This window comes from Balaenoptera borealis (assembly GCF_965194805.1).
Source record: "Balaenoptera borealis genome assembly, chromosome: 11".
NCBI lineage: Eukaryota > Metazoa > Chordata > Mammalia > Artiodactyla > Balaenopteridae > Balaenoptera > Balaenoptera borealis.
In genome coordinates, this window is record NC_138868.1 from 14,960,935 (window position 1) to 14,979,191 (window position 18,257).

At 35.9% G+C, this 18,257-nt stretch overlaps 1 protein-coding gene across 16 annotated transcripts in view; it reads left to right on the forward strand.

Annotated features, from left to right (window-relative positions):
- PHF21A (PHD finger protein 21A) overlaps positions 1 to 18,257 on the forward strand; it is a 195,409-nt gene that overhangs the window by 20,288 nt on the left and 156,864 nt on the right. For 14 of the 16 annotated variants that reach the window (XM_082340181.1, XM_082340178.1, XM_082340177.1 and 11 more), the window contains one exon: positions 12,139 to 12,179. The gene's annotated coding sequence lies outside the window, so the exon portion shown is untranslated. Of the gene's footprint in view, positions 1 to 12,138; positions 12,180 to 13,531; positions 13,644 to 18,257 lie in introns of all 16 variants that reach the window. The other 2 variants (XM_082340182.1, XM_082340173.1) reach the window with 1 other exon arrangement.

The window sequence follows — 18,257 nt, forward strand, 5'->3', positions numbered from 1 at the left end:
TAGAACACGTATTACAAGTAGATATGTTGGTATACTCAAAGGAAGAGTATGTGTGCCAGAATGTTAACTCTTCATACACTGTAAAGTTAATACTGGTAATCATCTTTTAGGATAATGTTGCTTTCATTTGTTTTTTGACTTATTGAAGATATCTGAGCCACCATCAACTTGATGGAGAACCATGTCTGCTGGAAAGATTTTAGTTTTCTTCTCTATCTTTAGAAACTCAAGATTATTAGTTTTGAATTTACTATTCTTATGAGTTGCATTTAATTTATGTGCACTTGCCTCTCTGCAGTGTTTGTGTGGACCACTGGTAATGATCATTTCTAGAGTATGTCAGGCAATGTTTAAGTCAACTTAAAGTTGGAAATCACTAAACCCTGTTCTGTACTTTATCCTGCATATTCTATTTCTATTTTACCCAAATGTATATATTGATTGACTAGGGAATACACATTATAACTTGTGAAAGTTTGTTGAGGAGGGAATTTTGACTGTCTGCTATCCCTGGACCTGGTAACAGTTTTTAGGATGTTAGAACTTAAGTTATTGTTTGTTTCTCTTTAGAGGAGTAGTAAGTTGTGCGTGTGTCTACAGTTGTGGGTCCTGTTCATTAGTAGTTACTACAAGGTGATGGTAGCCTTATTTCTAAATTTCCTTGCTTTTATTAGTTTATATTAGACCCATAGGGGTAATTATTCCACGCTGATGCATGAGGAAGTATACATAGTCATTGGTGGTTGTGCATCTAAACCCCTGTACAGTGCATTGGAAAGATATCTTTTAACATTATGATGCTGTTTGGCATACTTGGTGAAAGGAGTGTACTTATTTAACAGGACTCTTAATAAGCTCCCTCTATACCAAAGATATCTTTTAAAAAATTATACTTACGAAGACTTTGTAGTATTCCCCAGTAGAGTTCATCTAGAGCAGCAAAACCTTTCTAAAATAAAACTTATTCCTTTAACCGGTATTCATTTAAGTGGGTTTCTCTGTACTTGGTTTCCATGGAAATAGCGAATAGCTAACGTTATTTATAAGGTAGAAGTAAAATAGGGTGCCTAATGGGACCCCATGCTGCTCTGATGAAGAGACTTAGGAAAAAAATCCATGCTCATGGGATTTTTTTTTTAAACAAGGTTAATGGAAGCCCTGATTTCAGTCTTCTGTTACAGAACATATTTTTGGTTTTAAAGGCTAGCATTAATATCAAGCAAACTTCTTTTCTGGTCTGTATTGCTTTCACTTTCAAGTTTTAGGACCACTTACTTATCAGCATGATTGAGGCTTTATGCTGCAGACTCATGTTTCTCTGTGGTTTTTGTTTCAAAAGTTAAAATCCCCAGCATATTGTAGCTGTTTCAATTTCTCACTGACATTTCAAAGTACAGATAAAAAGCTAAATGTTCATCAATGATAGCAGTGATGGTAAAGAATCAATATGTTGGACTACATAGATTTTTTTTTTTTAATGTGAATGTTATGGAACCATTTAGTTTTCAGGCCTTAAGTCAGGGTTCTTCTTCATTAGTGTTGTAGAGCTAAACCTATGTAGTTAGAGAGAAAATATTCTAATTTTCTGTGGGAGATAGAAAGGGGAAAAATCTTAATTTCTCTTTCTTTAAAAAGTGGATTGTTGCCAAAGCCTTTTAATTGAAATAAATGTTAGTTCTTTTAGTCTTTGAATGTGGATTTGGGATAAACCTTGGCTTTTTCCTCACTGCTACGGTAAGGCCTACTCTTAGTTTTCTAGGCTTACAGCAAAGCCTTGCGTTTCTTAAGCCCCTTCATGTGAAAGAATATCATTCCCTTTGTGTTTGTGATTGGTGTGTGTGTACGTGTGTGTGTGTGTGTGTGTGTGTGTCACTAATTTTTTTATAGCCTGAAAGGCACCTGCTCATTTTTTAGCCTGGTGGGTACAGCGGTGCTATATATATATATTTTTTTTTAAATAAATAAATAAATAAATAAATTTATTTATTTATTTATTTATTTATTTATTTATGGCTGCGTTGGGTCTTCGTTGCTACGTGCGGGCTTTCTCTAGTTTTTTTTTTATCATATGGTTTTTATTCTTCAATTTGTTAATATGGTGTATCACATTGATTGATTTGCATATATTGAAGGATCCTTGCATCCCTGGGATAAATCCCACTTGATCATGGTGTAGGATCCTTTTAATGTGTTGTTGGATTCTGTTTGCTAGTATTTTGTTGAGGATTTTTGCATCTATATTCATCAGTGATATTGGTCTGTAATTTTCTTTTTTTGTAGTATCTTTGTCTGGTTTTGGTATCAGGGTGACGGTGGCCTCATAGAATGAGTTTGGGAGTGTTCCTTCCTCTGCAAATTTTTGGAAGAGTTTGAGAAGGATGAGTGTTAGCTCTTCTCTAAATGTTTGATAGAATTCACCTGTGAAGCCATCTGGTCCTGGACTTTTGTTTGTTGGAAGATTTTTAATCACAGTTTCAATTTCATTACTTGTGATTGGTCTGTTCATATTTTCTGTTTCTTCCTGGTTCAGTCTTGGAAGGTTATACCTTTCTAAGAATTTGTCCATTTCTTCCAGGTTGTCCATTTTATTGGCATAGAGTTGCTTGTAGTAGTCTCTTAGGATGCTTTGTATTTCTGTGGTGTCTGTTGTAACTTCTCCTTTTTCATTTCTAATTTTATTGATTTGAGTCCTCTCCCTCTTTTTTTTGATGTGTCTGGCTAATGGCTTATCAATTTTGTTTATCTTCTCAAAGAACCAGCTTTTATTTTATTGATCTTTGCTATTGTTTTCTTTGTTTATATTTCATTTATGTCTGCTCTGATCTTTATGACTTCTTTCCTTCTGCCAACTTTGGGTTTTGTTTGTTCTTCTTTCTCTAGCTCCTTTAGGTGTAAGGTTAGATTGTTTACTAGAGATTTTTCTTGTTTCTTGAGGTAGGCTTGTATTGCTGTAAACTTCCCTCTTAGAACTGCTTTTGCTGCATCCCAGAGGTTTTGGATTGTCATCTTTTCATTGTCATTTGTCTCTAGGTATTTTTTTATTTCTTCTTTGATTTCTTCAGTGGTCTCTTGGTTATTTAGTAACATATTGTTTAGCCTCCATGTGTTCGTGTTTTTTATGTTTTTTTTCCCTGTAATTCATTCCTAATCTCATAGCGTTGTGGTCAGAAAAGATGCTTGATATGATTTCAATTTTCTTAAATTTACTGAGGCTTGATTTGTGACCCAAGATGTGATCTCTCCTGGAGAATGTTCCGTGCGCACTTGAGAAGAAAGTGTAATCTGCTGTTTTTGGATGGAATGTCCTATAAATATCACTTAAATCTGTCTGGTCTATTGTGTCATTTAAAGCTTGTGTTTCCTTATTAATATTCTGTCTGGATGATCTGTCCATTGGTGTAAGTGAGGTGTTAAAGTGCCCCACTATTATTGTGTTACTGTCGATTTCCTCTTTTATAGCTGTTAGTAGTTGCCTTATGTATTGAGGTGCTCCTATGTTGGGTGCATATATATTTATTTATAATTGTTATATCTTCTTTTTGGATTGATCCCTTGATCATTATGTAGTTTCCTTCCTTGTCTCTTGTAACATTCTTTATTTTAAAGTCTATTTTATCTGATATGAGTATTGCTACTCCAGCTTTCTTTTGATTTCCATTTGCATGGAATATCTTTTTCCATCGCCTCACTCTCAGTCTGTATGTGTCCCTAGGTCTGTAGTGGGTCTCTTGTAGACAGCATATATATGGGTCTTGTTTTTGTATCCATTCAACAAGCCTGTGTCTTTTGGTTGGAGCATTTAATCCATTCACGTTTAAGGTAATTATTGATATGTATGTTCCTATGACCATTTTCTTAATTGTTTTGGATTTTGTTTTTGTAGGTCCTTTTCTTCTCTTGTGTTTCCCACTTAGAGAAGTTCCTTTAGCATTTGTTGTGGAGCTGGTTTGGTGGTGCTGAATTCTCTTAGCTTTTGCTTGTCTGTAAAGCTTTTGATTTCTCCATCAAATCTGAATGAGATCCTTGCCAGGTAGAGTAATCTTGGTTGTAGGTTCTTCCCTTTCATCACTTTAAGTATATCATGCCACTGCCTTCTGGCTTGTAGAGTTTCTGCTGAGAAATCCGCCGTTAACCTTATGGGAGTTCCCTTGTATGTTATGTGTCGTTTTTCCCTTGCTGCTTTCAATAATTTTTCTTTGTCTTTAATTTTTGCCAATTTGATTACTGTGTGTCTCGGCGTGTTTCTCCTTGGGTTTATCCTGTATGGGACTTGCTGTGCTTCCTGGACTTGGGTGGCTATTTCCTTTCCCATGTTAAGGAAGTTTTCTACTATAATCTCTTCAAATATTTTCTCTGGTCCTTTCTCTCTCTCTTCTCCTTCTGGGACCCCTATAATGCAAATGTTGTTGCGTTTAATGTTGTCCCAGAGGTCTCTTAGGCTGTCTTCATTTCTTTTCATTCTTTTTTCTTTAGTCTGTTCTGCAGCAGTGAATTCCACCATTCTGTCTTCCAGGTCACTTATCCGTTCTTCTGCCTCAGTTATTCTGCTATTGATTCCTTCTGTTGTATTTTTCATTTCAGTTATTGTATTGTTCATCTCTGTTTGTTTGTTCTTTAATTCTTCTAGGTCTTTGTTAAACATTTCTTGCATCTTCTCAATCTTTGCCTCCATTGTTTTTCCGAGGTCGTGGATCATCTTCACTATCATTATTCTGAATTCTTTTTCTGGAAGGTTGCCTATCTCCACTTCCTTTAGTTGTTTTTCTGGGGTTTTATCTTGGTCCTTCATCTGGTACCTAGCCCTCTGCCTTTTCATCATGTCTGTCTTTCTGTGACTGTGGTTTTTGTTCCACAGGCTGCAGGATTGTAGTTTTTCTTGCTTCTGCTCTCTGCCCTGTGGTCAGTTGCAGCGAGCGGGGGCTACTCTTTGTTGTGGTGTGCAAGCTTCTCATTGCAGTGGCTTTTCTTTGTTGTGGAGTATGGACTCTAGGCACCCGGGCTTCAGTAGTTGTGGCACGTGGACTCAGTAGTTGTGGCTCACGGGCTCAGTAGTTGGGCTCGTGGGCTCTAGAGCACAGGCTCAGTAGTTGCGGCGCATGGGCTTAGTTGCTCCGTGGCATGTGGGATCTTCCTGGACCAAGGCTCAAGCCCGTGTCCCCTGCATTGGCAGGCGGATTCTTAACCACTGCACCACCAGGGAAGTCCCAGCAGTGTTATATTGAGAAGTGAGGCAGTATGGAACACAGTAAGGTGCTATAATTTTTATTTAGTTCGTTTTGGTCATCCTTGGCAGCTTGTGATTGTTATCCGTTTGTCTGGAAGTGCTTTGTGATTATTCCTGGCTATCAGTGCAGCAGGAGTTTTCGTCTGTGTTTTAAAGGCAAGGATTGTAGTGTACTTAAGGCTCCATCAGGGGAGGAGTTTTTGTTTTGTTGTGGGGGGTGTGTGTGTGTGTTTGTGTGTGTGTGTTTCTTTGGACAAGCTTCTGCTACAGTTAGGTTTTCTGTGCTCTGGTTTAAAAATTTTTAGTTGTTTTAATCCTGTTGAATTTTTGTGTGAGGTATTTTATCTCCAGCAGTTCACTAGTTTTTTTCTGTGCTTATTGGTGCTATTTTTTAAAATTTCCTTTATGTGGTAATTGTTCTTTTAGTTTAGCTTTTTCTCGTATATTTTTAAAATTAGGTGTTTACCAATGACCTTCCTTAGTGACTTTTACTTGAATTATCTTTGTGCTTTGGAGACATAGGAATTGGGGTCTATTATCCCATCTCTGAGAGAACAAGTCCCAGTAGTTGCAGTTAGTGCAACAGAAAGGGTTTTCACAGATGCACTGCTGGGCATTGATCCTCCTCCTTGGTGCCTATGGTTTACACCCAGAACTCCCATTAGTGTTAATAGGAGGCACTTGCTTAAATCCCTATACACCAAGATAAATCCAAACTCTTTTGTAATGCTGTATAGATACCTCAGTTGTTTTTTTTGTTGATGGTAAGAGTTTTGGTCCTGAGGTTAACTGATTATTAAGATAAGAGTTTGAGTTGTCTTGGGATATGGGGTGATTTACTAAGTCTGATCTGTAATTAAGAAGGTTATGTTATGATGATTAGACTCAGAAAACATTTATACCTTTGTGAACTGTGGAAGCTTGTGAATAAGAATTTTTGTACTTTATAACATGATGAAGCAAGATTTCTTCTTTCCATTTATTTTTCTTAATACTTATCCACTACAAAATAAATGATTTTACAAGTTTTTGTACATATTGTAAGAACTTAGTAAAAATTACTTTTTTTATTTGTAAGCCTTTCCACAATTACTCTCTAGCATTTTAAGTCAGCTAATGCTGCTCACATTTTTCAAGCATATAGAAGCTAATAATCTGCACTGTCTTAGAGCGTGGACATTGCAATCACTGTTCAAGGATTAGATAATCACTGTTTACTATGCTTATCTGAATTTTTGGATTTTTGTTACTTTATTTGTGTATAGTCTAATGGAAGGATTCCTAGATTGAGAGCAGTAAATTTGGGTTTTAGACTGGGCTTTGCCTCTTATAATCTTTATAGCTTGTGGCTAGACATCTAGACTTTTTGGATCACTGTTCTTGAAATGAAGGTGTGGATCTGGCACTCTGGGGTGTCCATTCTAGCTTTAGGCTATTTGAAGACCCACTTTCCCAGGTACCAAAGAAAATAGAGGACTGTAAGGCAATGGTTCCTAATGCTGGCTATCCATCAGAATCTTCTGGGGGAACTTTAAATAAAATATAGATACCTGGGCTCCAAATCAGACATAATGATTTCAGAATCTTTAAGGGTAGGGCATGTGAATCTATGTATTTTTTGAAGTTTTAGAGTTATCCTGATTCTAAGTTTGAGAACTACTGGTGCAAGACATTATTTCTATTCTACTTGTGTGTGTGTGTCTAGTTAGGGAAAAATGACAGGTAAGTAACAGTGTGAGACAGTATGTGGTTAAATTCTAAGATGAATGAGAGAGATGATAAACAGTTTGAGAATTCAAAGAAGGGAGAACTGGGAGTTGGGAAGGTCTCCATTAATCAGTGAGTCTTTATCTGGACCCTAATGACTGGGTGGGATTTGGATAGGCAGAGAAAAGGTAAAAAAGGGTATTCTTGGTATAAGAAAGAGCATCCCCCAAGTGAAAGTTTGGGGAGGAGAACAATTCTGATGAATGTTTTAGTCCTTTAGTATTCTACTCTTGCAACTGCTATAGATTTTCTAAACATTTGAGGGAGTGAGCCGTGAAGATATTTGATGGGAGAGAGTGTTCCAGAAGAGCCCTGAGAAGGGAACTTGTTTGGAGTTTCAGAAGTACAAAACAGAGGCCAGTGGCTGGAGCAGATTGAGCAATGGGGAGAGGGAAGGAGATGAGGTCTGAGAGTAACAGAGGCTCAAATCACTTAGAGCCTTGTGGGCCATTGTAAAGGACTTCTGCTTTTTCTCTGAGTATCATGGGAAGCCATTGGAGGATTTTGAGCAGAGGAGTAACTAGCTCTGTCTTGGATTTTAAAAAGGTCACTCTGGCTACTGAGAGAATAGACTCTGGGGGACAAAGATGGTAGTGGGGAGGCCAATTAGGAGGCTATTGCAGTAATGCAGGTGAAAGATGATGGTGACTTGGACCAAGGAAGTGGTAGTATATTTGAGACAAGTGGTCAAAGTCCATGTATTTTGAAGGCGGAGGCAAGATGGTCAGTTACAGGATTGGATGTAGGGTGTGGGAAAGAGAGGAGTCAATGATGACTTTAAGGTTTTGGTCTGAAGGGATAGAGTTGCCATTTATTGAAATGGGGATGACTCTGGGGAGGAGGTTGGGGGACAGGTAGTCAAGAGTTTAGATTTGGACTTGTTGAGCTTGAGGAGCCAATTTAACAGGTGTTGAACGGGCAGTTTGATATATGAGTTTGGAAATCAGGGGAAAGGTCTGGGCTAGGTACAAATTTGGGAGTCACCAGTACAGATCCTTTTATAGCTATGAGACTAGATGAGATTACCTAATGGGAAGAGTTCCAAGAACCGAGCCTTGGGGCAGTTCAACATTTTGAGGTCTTGAGAGATGAGAAGGAACTAGCGAAAGAAACCCAGAAGACTGGCTAGAGAGATTAGGAAAAAAATTGAGGGTGAGTGGTGTCCTGGGAGTCAAGAGAAGAAAGGAATTCAAGAAGGAAGAATGGTCAACTGGGTGAAATAATACTGTTCGAACAGAGAAATGAGGGCTGAGACTTTACTGTTGGGTTTAGCAACAGGGAGGTCACTGGTAACAAGATTGAAGGAGGCAAAAGCCCTAATGGAGTGGGTACAGTAGAGAATGAGAGGAGAGGAACTAGGGACAGTGACTTTGGTTAACTGTTTCAGGGAGTTTTGCTATAAATGGGAGTGTAGATATGGGACAATAGCTAGAGAAGTATATGGAGTCATGGGAGGCTTTTTTTTTAGACAAAGGAAACAAAATGATCCAGTAATGAGGGAAAAATTGATGCTTCTTGAGAGTGAGGGGAGAAGTGCTAGAGTGATGCCCATGAGAGGGTAAGGTTAAGAGGGATGGGGGCAAGAGGGATGATTATGATACTGAGGCCTAAATGACTAAATCTCATTTAGCAGGATTCTGCTTTTTCTTCTGAGCATTTTTTGCATTTAAATTTATTTCAAACTTACTATATGCTGTTGGAATTAGGAAAGGCAGATAAAAAGCAGTAAAACTTACTGTATATAAAATTAGTGTATCAACTTGGTGTAGTAGAAGAGATTGAATCTTCTGCGTACGGTGACATTTTAAAGTGTCTTTGAATGACAATTATCTGTGCTATTCTAGTCCCTTATCAAAATTTATGATTGAGCACAGACTATAAACTTAATTGTTCAAAATTTGTAATGGGGTGGATTTTAGCCTAATTCAAAACATGATCTAGTGTTGAACTTTTTCTCTGCAAAATTTGTTTATTTAACGTATAGTCTTCATACACAAAGGTTTTAGATGTTTTACAAAAAGTACTTACAAAGTAGTTATTAATCACCTTTGATTTATTGATGATATTTTAAATTTTACAACCACATCAGAAATCTGAATGATTCATTTCTTTACCAGCTCTGATTAAAGCAGCTACTTGTGAAGTTCTGGAGAGGAGGTGAACAATCTTCAGTTTGCAAAAAATCACGTGAAGTTATGTTAGCAAGATGGTATTCATCTCTAAAAGCAAAAATAATTTCATTTACTCCAGTTTATGTGTTTTGAATGTATTTTTCAAGAACAAGTCTATATTTTAAACATTTAAGCAAATAAGGCAAAAATTTTGAACTACCTTAGCTACTAGTGTGAAATGTGAGAAACAAATTAAGTGGACTTTGAATCAGCTTAACATGAGGAAATCAAACTTGTATTTCAGTCTTATTATTTTGCATATGGATAGTGTAAAAAGTACAAATTTATATGTAAACCTTTTTTGCTGCTAACTCATTTTTATTAAATTACAGAAATAAAATCTTTTTTTTTTTTAATCAGTATCCGAACGGTAGTCAATAATCAGTCTTTAGGAGGAACACTTTGGTAGTTCTGATGCACAGTGTTTAAGAATCACCAGTCTAAAAATAATTTACTCTTTTTTGGGTATCTGAACCTCTGCGAATCTTATTTAAGTTGTGGATCCTCTTCCCAGAGTTCTCATACATTCAAAATTTAGCATATAGTATCATGGAGTTGGCAAACCCCTCTGAAGCCTATTCATGGGTATCCCTTAGGCATAAAGGATCTCAGGTTTTAAAACCTGTGCTGGATAGCTTACTTATGTGATTTTTCTTTAAAACTTTATATGAAGATTTTCCCAAAAATATTTGGTCAGTATTTATTGTAGTTTATTTCTTAGGAGAGTAACTGCTACAGCTGTTTAAGAGGAAGTGAGGTCTAGTGGAAAGGCCAGTTCAGTCAAAGGAATCTCAGGGTCTGTAGACTTTTCTCCAGCTTTACTACCAGCTAGCTGTGTAACCTTCCAGGAAGTCAGTTAACCTCTCAGGCTTTGATTTCCAATGTGATTTCTGCAGTCCCTGCAAGCAGTTTTATGAGTACTTTCTTGATATCATGGTAAAATTCCTTGTCAATTAGGGATTGACTCTGCTGTTTATTTTTGGAGAAAATGCCCCAGAGATAAGGTGTATCCATTGTCCCTTTTTACTGAATATGATTTTCAGAAGAGTTTATTTGACTATACTTTCTCAAATGCCATATGAGTTAAAAATAAAATGCCATAAAAGTTAAAATCCCAACCCCATCCTGATCATTTTGAGTTTCAGCATATTTTATATATTCTGGGTATAAGCCATTGTTGTTATATGTATTGCAGTTATAATCTCCAGTTCTGTGGATTGCTTTTTCATTCTCGTAAGGGTTTTTTTTTTTTTTTTTGGGTGAACAGAAGTTCTTAATTTTAATTTGATCCAATTTATCTGTCTTTTCCTTTTCATTATATTTTAAAATGACAATATTTTACTTCCTAATCAACTGTTTTTATCCAAAGTCATTCATTTAACAAATAATGCTGTGGGAGATCGATGCATAATTATCCCCAGCATGAAAGAGCTAATAAGAAATGCCTAATAGGGAAAATAAGCCTGCAACAGAGAGTTAAGAGTCCACTCAGTGAATTCATTCATTTAACAAATATTTACTGAGCATTTACTTCATGTTTTTGTTTTTTTGTTAGTTTGTTTCAGCTGCACCGTGCAGCTTGTGGGATCTTAGTTCCCCGACCAGGGATCGAACCTGTGCCCCCTGCAGTGGAAGCATGGAGTCCTAACCATTATTAGACCACCAGGGAATTCCCAAGAACCCACTTTTTAATAACCACATCATTCTACAGATTTTTGCATCATTTTTCTTTTGGTTGGGAGTCATTCTAATCTTGGTGATTAAAATTGCCATTTATATGGACTTTAGAACTTTAAAAAGTGCTGCTGCTAAAAGAAATGCAGGATAAAACAGCAAATTGAATTTCTTTTGGAAATGAATGTTAACTGCATGAATCGGGGCCCTTTAAAATTATTTTACTGTATGTTTGGTATGACTGTACATGATTAAATAAAAATTTATAATTTGGATGACATGAAAAAAAAAATTTGGATGACATGAAGATTTTTTGAAATATCCCTTAAGGAAATGAGAATTTACATTACACTATTGCAGTAACATAAGTCAACAAATGTACTATGTTTAAAGCATAAGGATGATTCAGGTTTGGAACATGGTATGTGGAGTTTAAATAATTTAATACTGAAATACTAAGGGAAAAGTTTTAATTTTTGCTTCCTAAATTTTTTTTTTTAACTAAAAAAGAAGTTTGGGGCAAGGAAGAGTTAAAAATAAATAAACAATATAGCCTGACATGACTTTTCTGACCTTGAAATTAACTTAATGGAGTATAGTTAATCTTAAAAAAAAAACAACACACAATTGATAAAAGCATCACTGAGCGTTGGATTGAGATGCCAAAACCTTGATTTTCTTTCTGGCTCAATCACTGATTAACTATGTGGCATAGGGAAAGTCACTTTTGTGTTATGTGGTTTACAGTTTCAGGTGGTGAGACTTTAAGATTGTGAATGAAAAGTTAAATTATGACTCTACATATAAAATGCTGTGAATTTTAAGCCTTATATAAAACAAATCCATTTCAAGATTAATTGAAAAAAAGGCCTTTTAAGTAGACGAAACTAAGGGCCAGTGATGTTAGCCTAATTTGTAACATAAAGCAGCAAACAGTGAAAGTTCATTTGTTGGGGATGAGGGTTGTATTTCTGTGTTACTTAGATGAGGTGCATTTCATTTCTGTGTCTCTTAGGAAAGGGAAACTGTCAACTACTTACTTTTTCTTGTCTTGAAAAAGCTGTGGAAAAGTGAAAAAACTGGAAAATTAGAGATCTAACTGCCCTTGAATTCTTTCCTTGCTGTAAAAACTACCTATCTCTTTCTTTTTTTTTTTTCTTTTGGTTTTAAAGCTTTGGACATTTTTGTGTGTGTGTGTGTGTGTGTGTGTGTTTTTGTTGTTGCTGTTAAAAACAGCTTTTGATGACATGTCATAAATCTGTGTTTGTAGTCTAATTCCATTTTCCCCTTCTTCTGTTGTAGGGAGCAAGAGAGCTGAAGGAGAGCCAGTTTCCCCAAAATTGGTAAGTACTTTTTTCAGGCAGCCATAGTGTGCCTGATGCTAGTTGGTTAATAATTCAAATGTTCAGTGAAATTTTGTTGTTTTTTTTTTTTTTGCAAAAAAGCTCTCTCCCAGAACTGAGAATGAGGCTTTGCTGTTTGTACTGAGCGAAAGTGAATTTTTGTCTAATTTCACATAGCCATATCTCAAATGCATTTGTGTTTCTAATAATACTGCTAGGCTTGCATGTTCCTGCATTCAGTAACATCTTAAAATGTAAGGGTCCCCTTTGCGAAAAATGTCCTTAATGCAGTGGTTAGGGCTAAAAATTAAAAAATCAGGAAATTCAAACGTTAAGGTTCCCATTGTGTTTTGTATTACTTAATATGCGTAAATTTGATGGCCTTAGTATATGTGCAAAATGGCTAGGTTAATGTAACTATGGGAACCTTGACTTTGAAATTTGGGACTCTTAAGCATGTATATTATTAAATTTAATGTTGAGTTGGCTTCATGTCTGATATTGCATTTTCAGTGTGTTTTATATAATTCTTGAAGAGGAAAAAAAAAGAGAGAGAAATGTAGCAGTGTGGGGCATAGAGGCAAACACATTTTTTTCCTAGTATCAACTTTAATGTCTACTTTAACAGCTTATAAATCATCACACTTAATCATTTCTTTGAATGTCTAATTCAGATTACACAGGGCAGTCCAGTGTCTAAAGACCAAACAAATATTAATCTTATTTGGAGAGCATGTATTATGATTAAAAAATTAAATACAAACAAGATAACTGGAATAGGGTAGTCCCCTAATGCAAGGCTACTCTTTTTTTTGTTTTGTTTTAATTCTCTCTCATAGTAATTAATTTAGTGGGTGGAGTAGATATTTGGTTAACATAATTATGGTCCTTGAGGTATCTCTTAACCTTTTGGGGATTGGGCTTTGAACATGAAAGGGAGGCATTTGAACCAGTTAATCTTACATTTTACTACCATTTTATTCTACTTGCCTTTCTCTCATGGAACCACTTAAAATAAATAATCAAGACCCTATAGCCCTTTACTCTGAGATGCGATGGAATCATAGATTCTTAAAGAAGAAGGGACGTTAAGGGCCTTCTCTTTCAGCCTTTTACCAGGTGTGGCAATTTCTTCTCTTATGTCCCTGGCAGATTGTTATTTGGTTACATACTGAACACTACATTTAAAAAAAATGTAGCTCATATTTTCTGTAATGTATTCCGAGGAACTCTAGTTCCACAGAAATTAATAAATATTATTGGGGTGGGGCGGGGGTGGGGAAAATGTTCTGTGGTCAAATAATTTGGAAAATGCTGCTTTAAACAAAGTTAAACAGGTTTCTTTACTGCAGGACTTCTCAGAACCTTTAATATGCTAATGTGCATTGTGAATCTCCAAGAGGGGGATATGATATGCAGCATTCTTGAATACTTCTATTGACAGGGAGCCCACTACCTCATAAGGTAACCCATTCCTTTTTTGTACAGCTCTAATCCTTAGCTCTTCCTTACATTGATCTGAAATCTCTCTCCCATAACTTCCACTTCTCTTAAGTACTTATTGGTTATACTAAGACCACCACACCCTCTTATGTTATCCTTTGTGTAGTCAATATATATATGATTCTGGCCAGGCTTGTCTGGACTATTTTTTATCATTAAATAGCATTCTGGTAAATGTGGCAACCATTTCTAAAATCTCAACCTCATTGTCACTATGCTCCTATACTACTCTTCAGGCTCCTTCATTTTGAATTTCTGTGAGTTTTTAAATATACTTCATCTTTCTTGTTGTTGGGTATGGTTGGGAAGATTTTAGTACAGATGCTTGATTTCTGTAAAGAAAGGCGAGAACTAGAAGACCGTATGTGTGCCTACCAGGCCTGGGCCCAGGAAGCTGAGGTAGAACCTGTATGTTAGAGTGAACACTGGTGGTAGGGAGAGGGGCAGGACACTGCAGCAGACCTGTGTAGGAGAGGGTGCTGTGGGGAAACCCTGACTCGACCGAAAATACCACACCCTTGTGTTGGAATGGTATGAGCTGCATAGGTGTTCCTTTTCTTTAGTGAGGACCTGGCCCCCTTGCCCCCAAAAAAACCAGAGAAAAGAAAGATACGTATTTTATACTCAAAGACATCCATACATTCAGATACCATAAACCTAATAGTGTGCGTGTGTGTGTGTGTGTGTGTATAAATTTATTTTAGTGGTTAGGAAACATCAGTCTTACCAGCTGAGGTGACTTTTGTCAACACCTGTAATACCAGGATTTGAGCATAGTAACCTTGCCAGATTCAGAGGGTGGCCTCTAAAATCAAGCTCTTTGTGCAGCAGCGTTTTCTGTTGATCTGTGGAGTGTCACCAAAGAAATATCACCGTGAAAATAAGAAAAACGTTACATTGTTTTTTAATGTCATTTTTATTGATTCAAGTTAGTAAATGTTAGTTTTCAATAAGAGCTATTAAAATATTGTTTTTATTTTTGGCGTTTGTGATCATTTTTAGCACTAGTTAAAAGTTAAAGATATTTTATCTCCTAGCACATTAGATACGTAGTAAGCAATAAGTATTTAGTACAAATTGAAACCTGATGTTTTAGTATTAGGCATCTGTCAAGTAAGGATACATAGATCTGTCGAGGCTTTCTACTTTTTCATATTTTAAAAAATTAATTAAACCTACTCTAAACACAATTTTGAGAGTATAGATCAAAAGTGGGGTCTTAACACCAAGTAGATATATGGTATAGAGAACACTGAGCTGTTCATTTTTAAGGAATTCAGTCTGGGGGTACAATGTATTACAGACTTACTGTTAGTTAAAGAAACTTGGTTGGGGACTTCCCTGGTGGTCCAGTGGTAAAGAATCCGCCTTCCAGTGCAGGGGACGCACGCAGGTTGGATCCCTGGTTGGGAAACTAAAGATCCCATATGCCGCGGGGCAACTAAGCCCGTGCGCCACAACTACTGAGCTCGCGCGCCTCAATGAGAGAGCCTGCATACCGAAAACTACAGCGCCCACGTGCTCTGGAGCCTTCGCGCCAGAACTAGAGAGAAGCCCACGCGCCGCAGTGAAAGATCCCACATGACTCAACGAAAATCCTGCATGCTGCAACTAAGACCGGACGCAGAGAAAGAGAGAGAGAGGGAGGGAGAGAGGGAGGGAGGGAAGGAGGGAGGAAGGAAGAATTAAAAAAAAAAGAAACTTGGTTGGTGAGTTGTTTTGATTGGAAAAAGCTTTATATCAATTCAGGAACAGAGCAGTGATTTTTGGTAATAAATTCAGAGTTAGAGCATTACTACATTATTAGAATCATAATGAAAGACCTAGAGGTCACATATCTCCAAGCAGAACTGTAACCAGATAAAATAGTTAGAAGCCTCTTTCTTAGAGAATTTGAAAATAAGAAAGCCTACAGTCTTCCCAGCAATATGCTGTGTTGAGAAGTTGATATAAAAGTTTGTGTATGAATATGAGTTAAATTAAGTATGTTAAGAATAGCATAGAATTTTACAGTTTACAAAGGGCTTTTCATATAACTTCACCTAATTTAAACCTCATAGCAATTTTATGAAATAGGTGATACTGTTTCCATTTTCCTGATTTATAAGCAAACAAACCTAAAGCTGAGAGTGGTTGTACAGTGAGTAAGTGGAATCAGGTTTTTTTTTTGTTTTTTTTTGAGACAGTGAATGTTCTTTCTAGACATTACATCTGCCTTTTTTTAGTGGGATTTGATTATTTTGTTTGTTAGGTTTGTGGAGTTTTTATTTGTTTTTGGGTTTTTGTTATTTGAAGCTGGGAGGTCATTAGGTGTCCCAGTCGTTTGACATGTACAGTTTTCAATATAATGAACATTGGTATTTTGTGTTAGGCACTTGTCTTCTCTGGTGATAGTATTTAGAGCTGATGGGTGGTGAAAGGCATTGTACCTCAATAAAGTGTTTTAGGAGTCTGTTCATATTTAGGTTGCAGCAGCTGATATTTATAACTTACTAGAATTGGTCGAAATATGTTAAATCATCTTTTTATAAATTTAGCAAATAATACCTTCTTTATAATGCTATAAACTGCCTCCAAATGGTCATCACATGGTGGCTGCATGAGTTGTCTAAGCCCCCCAAATATTTTTTAAAAGGATTCAACATGTGCTTGCCTTGTTTTTGTAGGCTATGAATATATATGTATACAACTTGTTCCTTTAGGCAGAAACCAGTCTCTTAAAATTGCTATTCAGAAAGAGACTTTTATGAAGAAGAAAGATATCAAATGAATCTTCTAATCCTTCGTAAGTTTTTTTATAATAAGTCACTACCTTTTTTAACCCTTCAGTTTTATCTTGAAATAAAATGAGTAATTGGCATTTAGAATCCTTGCCAAATAAAATTTTGTGCCTTTGTGTGTCTCTAATAAGCAGACAACAATCTGATGAAGGATGTAAAAGCTGTCACCTCCTCAATAACTTGAGTTGCAGGCTTCTTACCCTGTGAGGCACTCTTTGACATTTAGACCCTCCCAGTTAAACCCTGGTTTTACTTATTCTTTTCCTGAACATTTTGTTTCATCAGTATAAAATTTTCTGATGTTTTCTAGCAATTCTAAGTTAATTTTTTGTTATTTAAAAATAAGTACGTATTTTCCGTGGAAAAATGTGTAAATATTGATACTCTGAAAAGAAGAAAGTAAATAACCCTGAGTGCTACTGCTCAGAGATAACTAATAGCAAATTATGAAAGTGCCACCTGACCTAAACTCTAGACAGCTCAGAGTATTACTGTTTTTACAAATCTTTGTCAGTTTGATTGACAAAAATGTGTCTTCTTAAATTTACATTTCTATGACTCTCTTGAAGATAGATGTTTTTCATGTTGGTCATTCTTATTTCTTCTTCTGTGAGTTGCTTTTTCATAATTAAAAAAATTAATTTGTGATTAATTTGTAAGCACTCTGTAACTGTACAAATTATGTTAACCCTTTGTTGTGTATATTGTTAAGTTCTCCATGTTTTTAACCTGCTGTTTGTTTCCAGAGTTTATGAGTTGAGTTCAGCTTTGATATTATATGTTGCTACCAGTAAAATAAAATATGGCCTTTCTGTTGTTGAAAATACCCTTCAAGGTGATTCTTAATTTGAGAAAAATTATAAGGAATCATTTTTGGACACATTTTCTGATAGCCTTAAAACTAATTTAAGTACTGTTTGCAGGAAGAACTCTAATGCATACATAAGTCAGGAATTTGAGTAGGGAGATTACTTTAATATTTAAAATTACAGTGACTGTATAGTTTTAACATTTGCTTTAGTGTATAGAATAAACTGACGTGACAACAAAAGCCTTGGTCTAAATCAGTAACTTAATGATTCTGATATTTATGTAGTTCCAAAGATTTTTTAAGGTAATAAATATCTGAAAAGCCTGGGTTTGTACATCAAAATCACACTTTCCAAATTATCTCCCCTAAACATACTACATCTATGAAAATTTTTGGTTGACAATATCATTGTACAATAATAATGTGGAGGCTTTTCTAGCCTCCACAAATATAAGTTTGAAGGTATTTTACATTTTTGAAATTTATTATTTTTTAAAAAAAGGTTAGAGTATTTTGATATTACATAACATAGTATACAAGCCCTAGGGGAGAGATTGCCAATGATGTTTTAAGCCTAGTGAGATTCAACAAATATAATGAAGATTAATATTCACCTGATTACAGCCTGAAGTTAATGATTTCACTATAACTCTGTTAAATCAGTTTTTAAAGAAGTTTTAAGAAAACTTAGGACTTTATCCATAGATAAATAATTTTTAGAAAGTATAAAGATTATGAATCTCATTGAATTGGCATAAGGAGTAGCAGTTCTTCTAACTTCCTGATTGTTCCCTTCCTCAGTTTGTAAGAATGCTGAAAAGCTGCTCTAACTACAAGTTTTATAGGTACAAGGAAGAAAGGAGAAAGAAGTAAAGTTTAAATTTATTCAAGTAAACTTTTGCTTCAGGGAGAGTACCTAAAATCATGTCTAAGGCCACGTTCAAGAAAAAAGAAAAAAAATGAAAAGAGAAATTAGCCATTGAG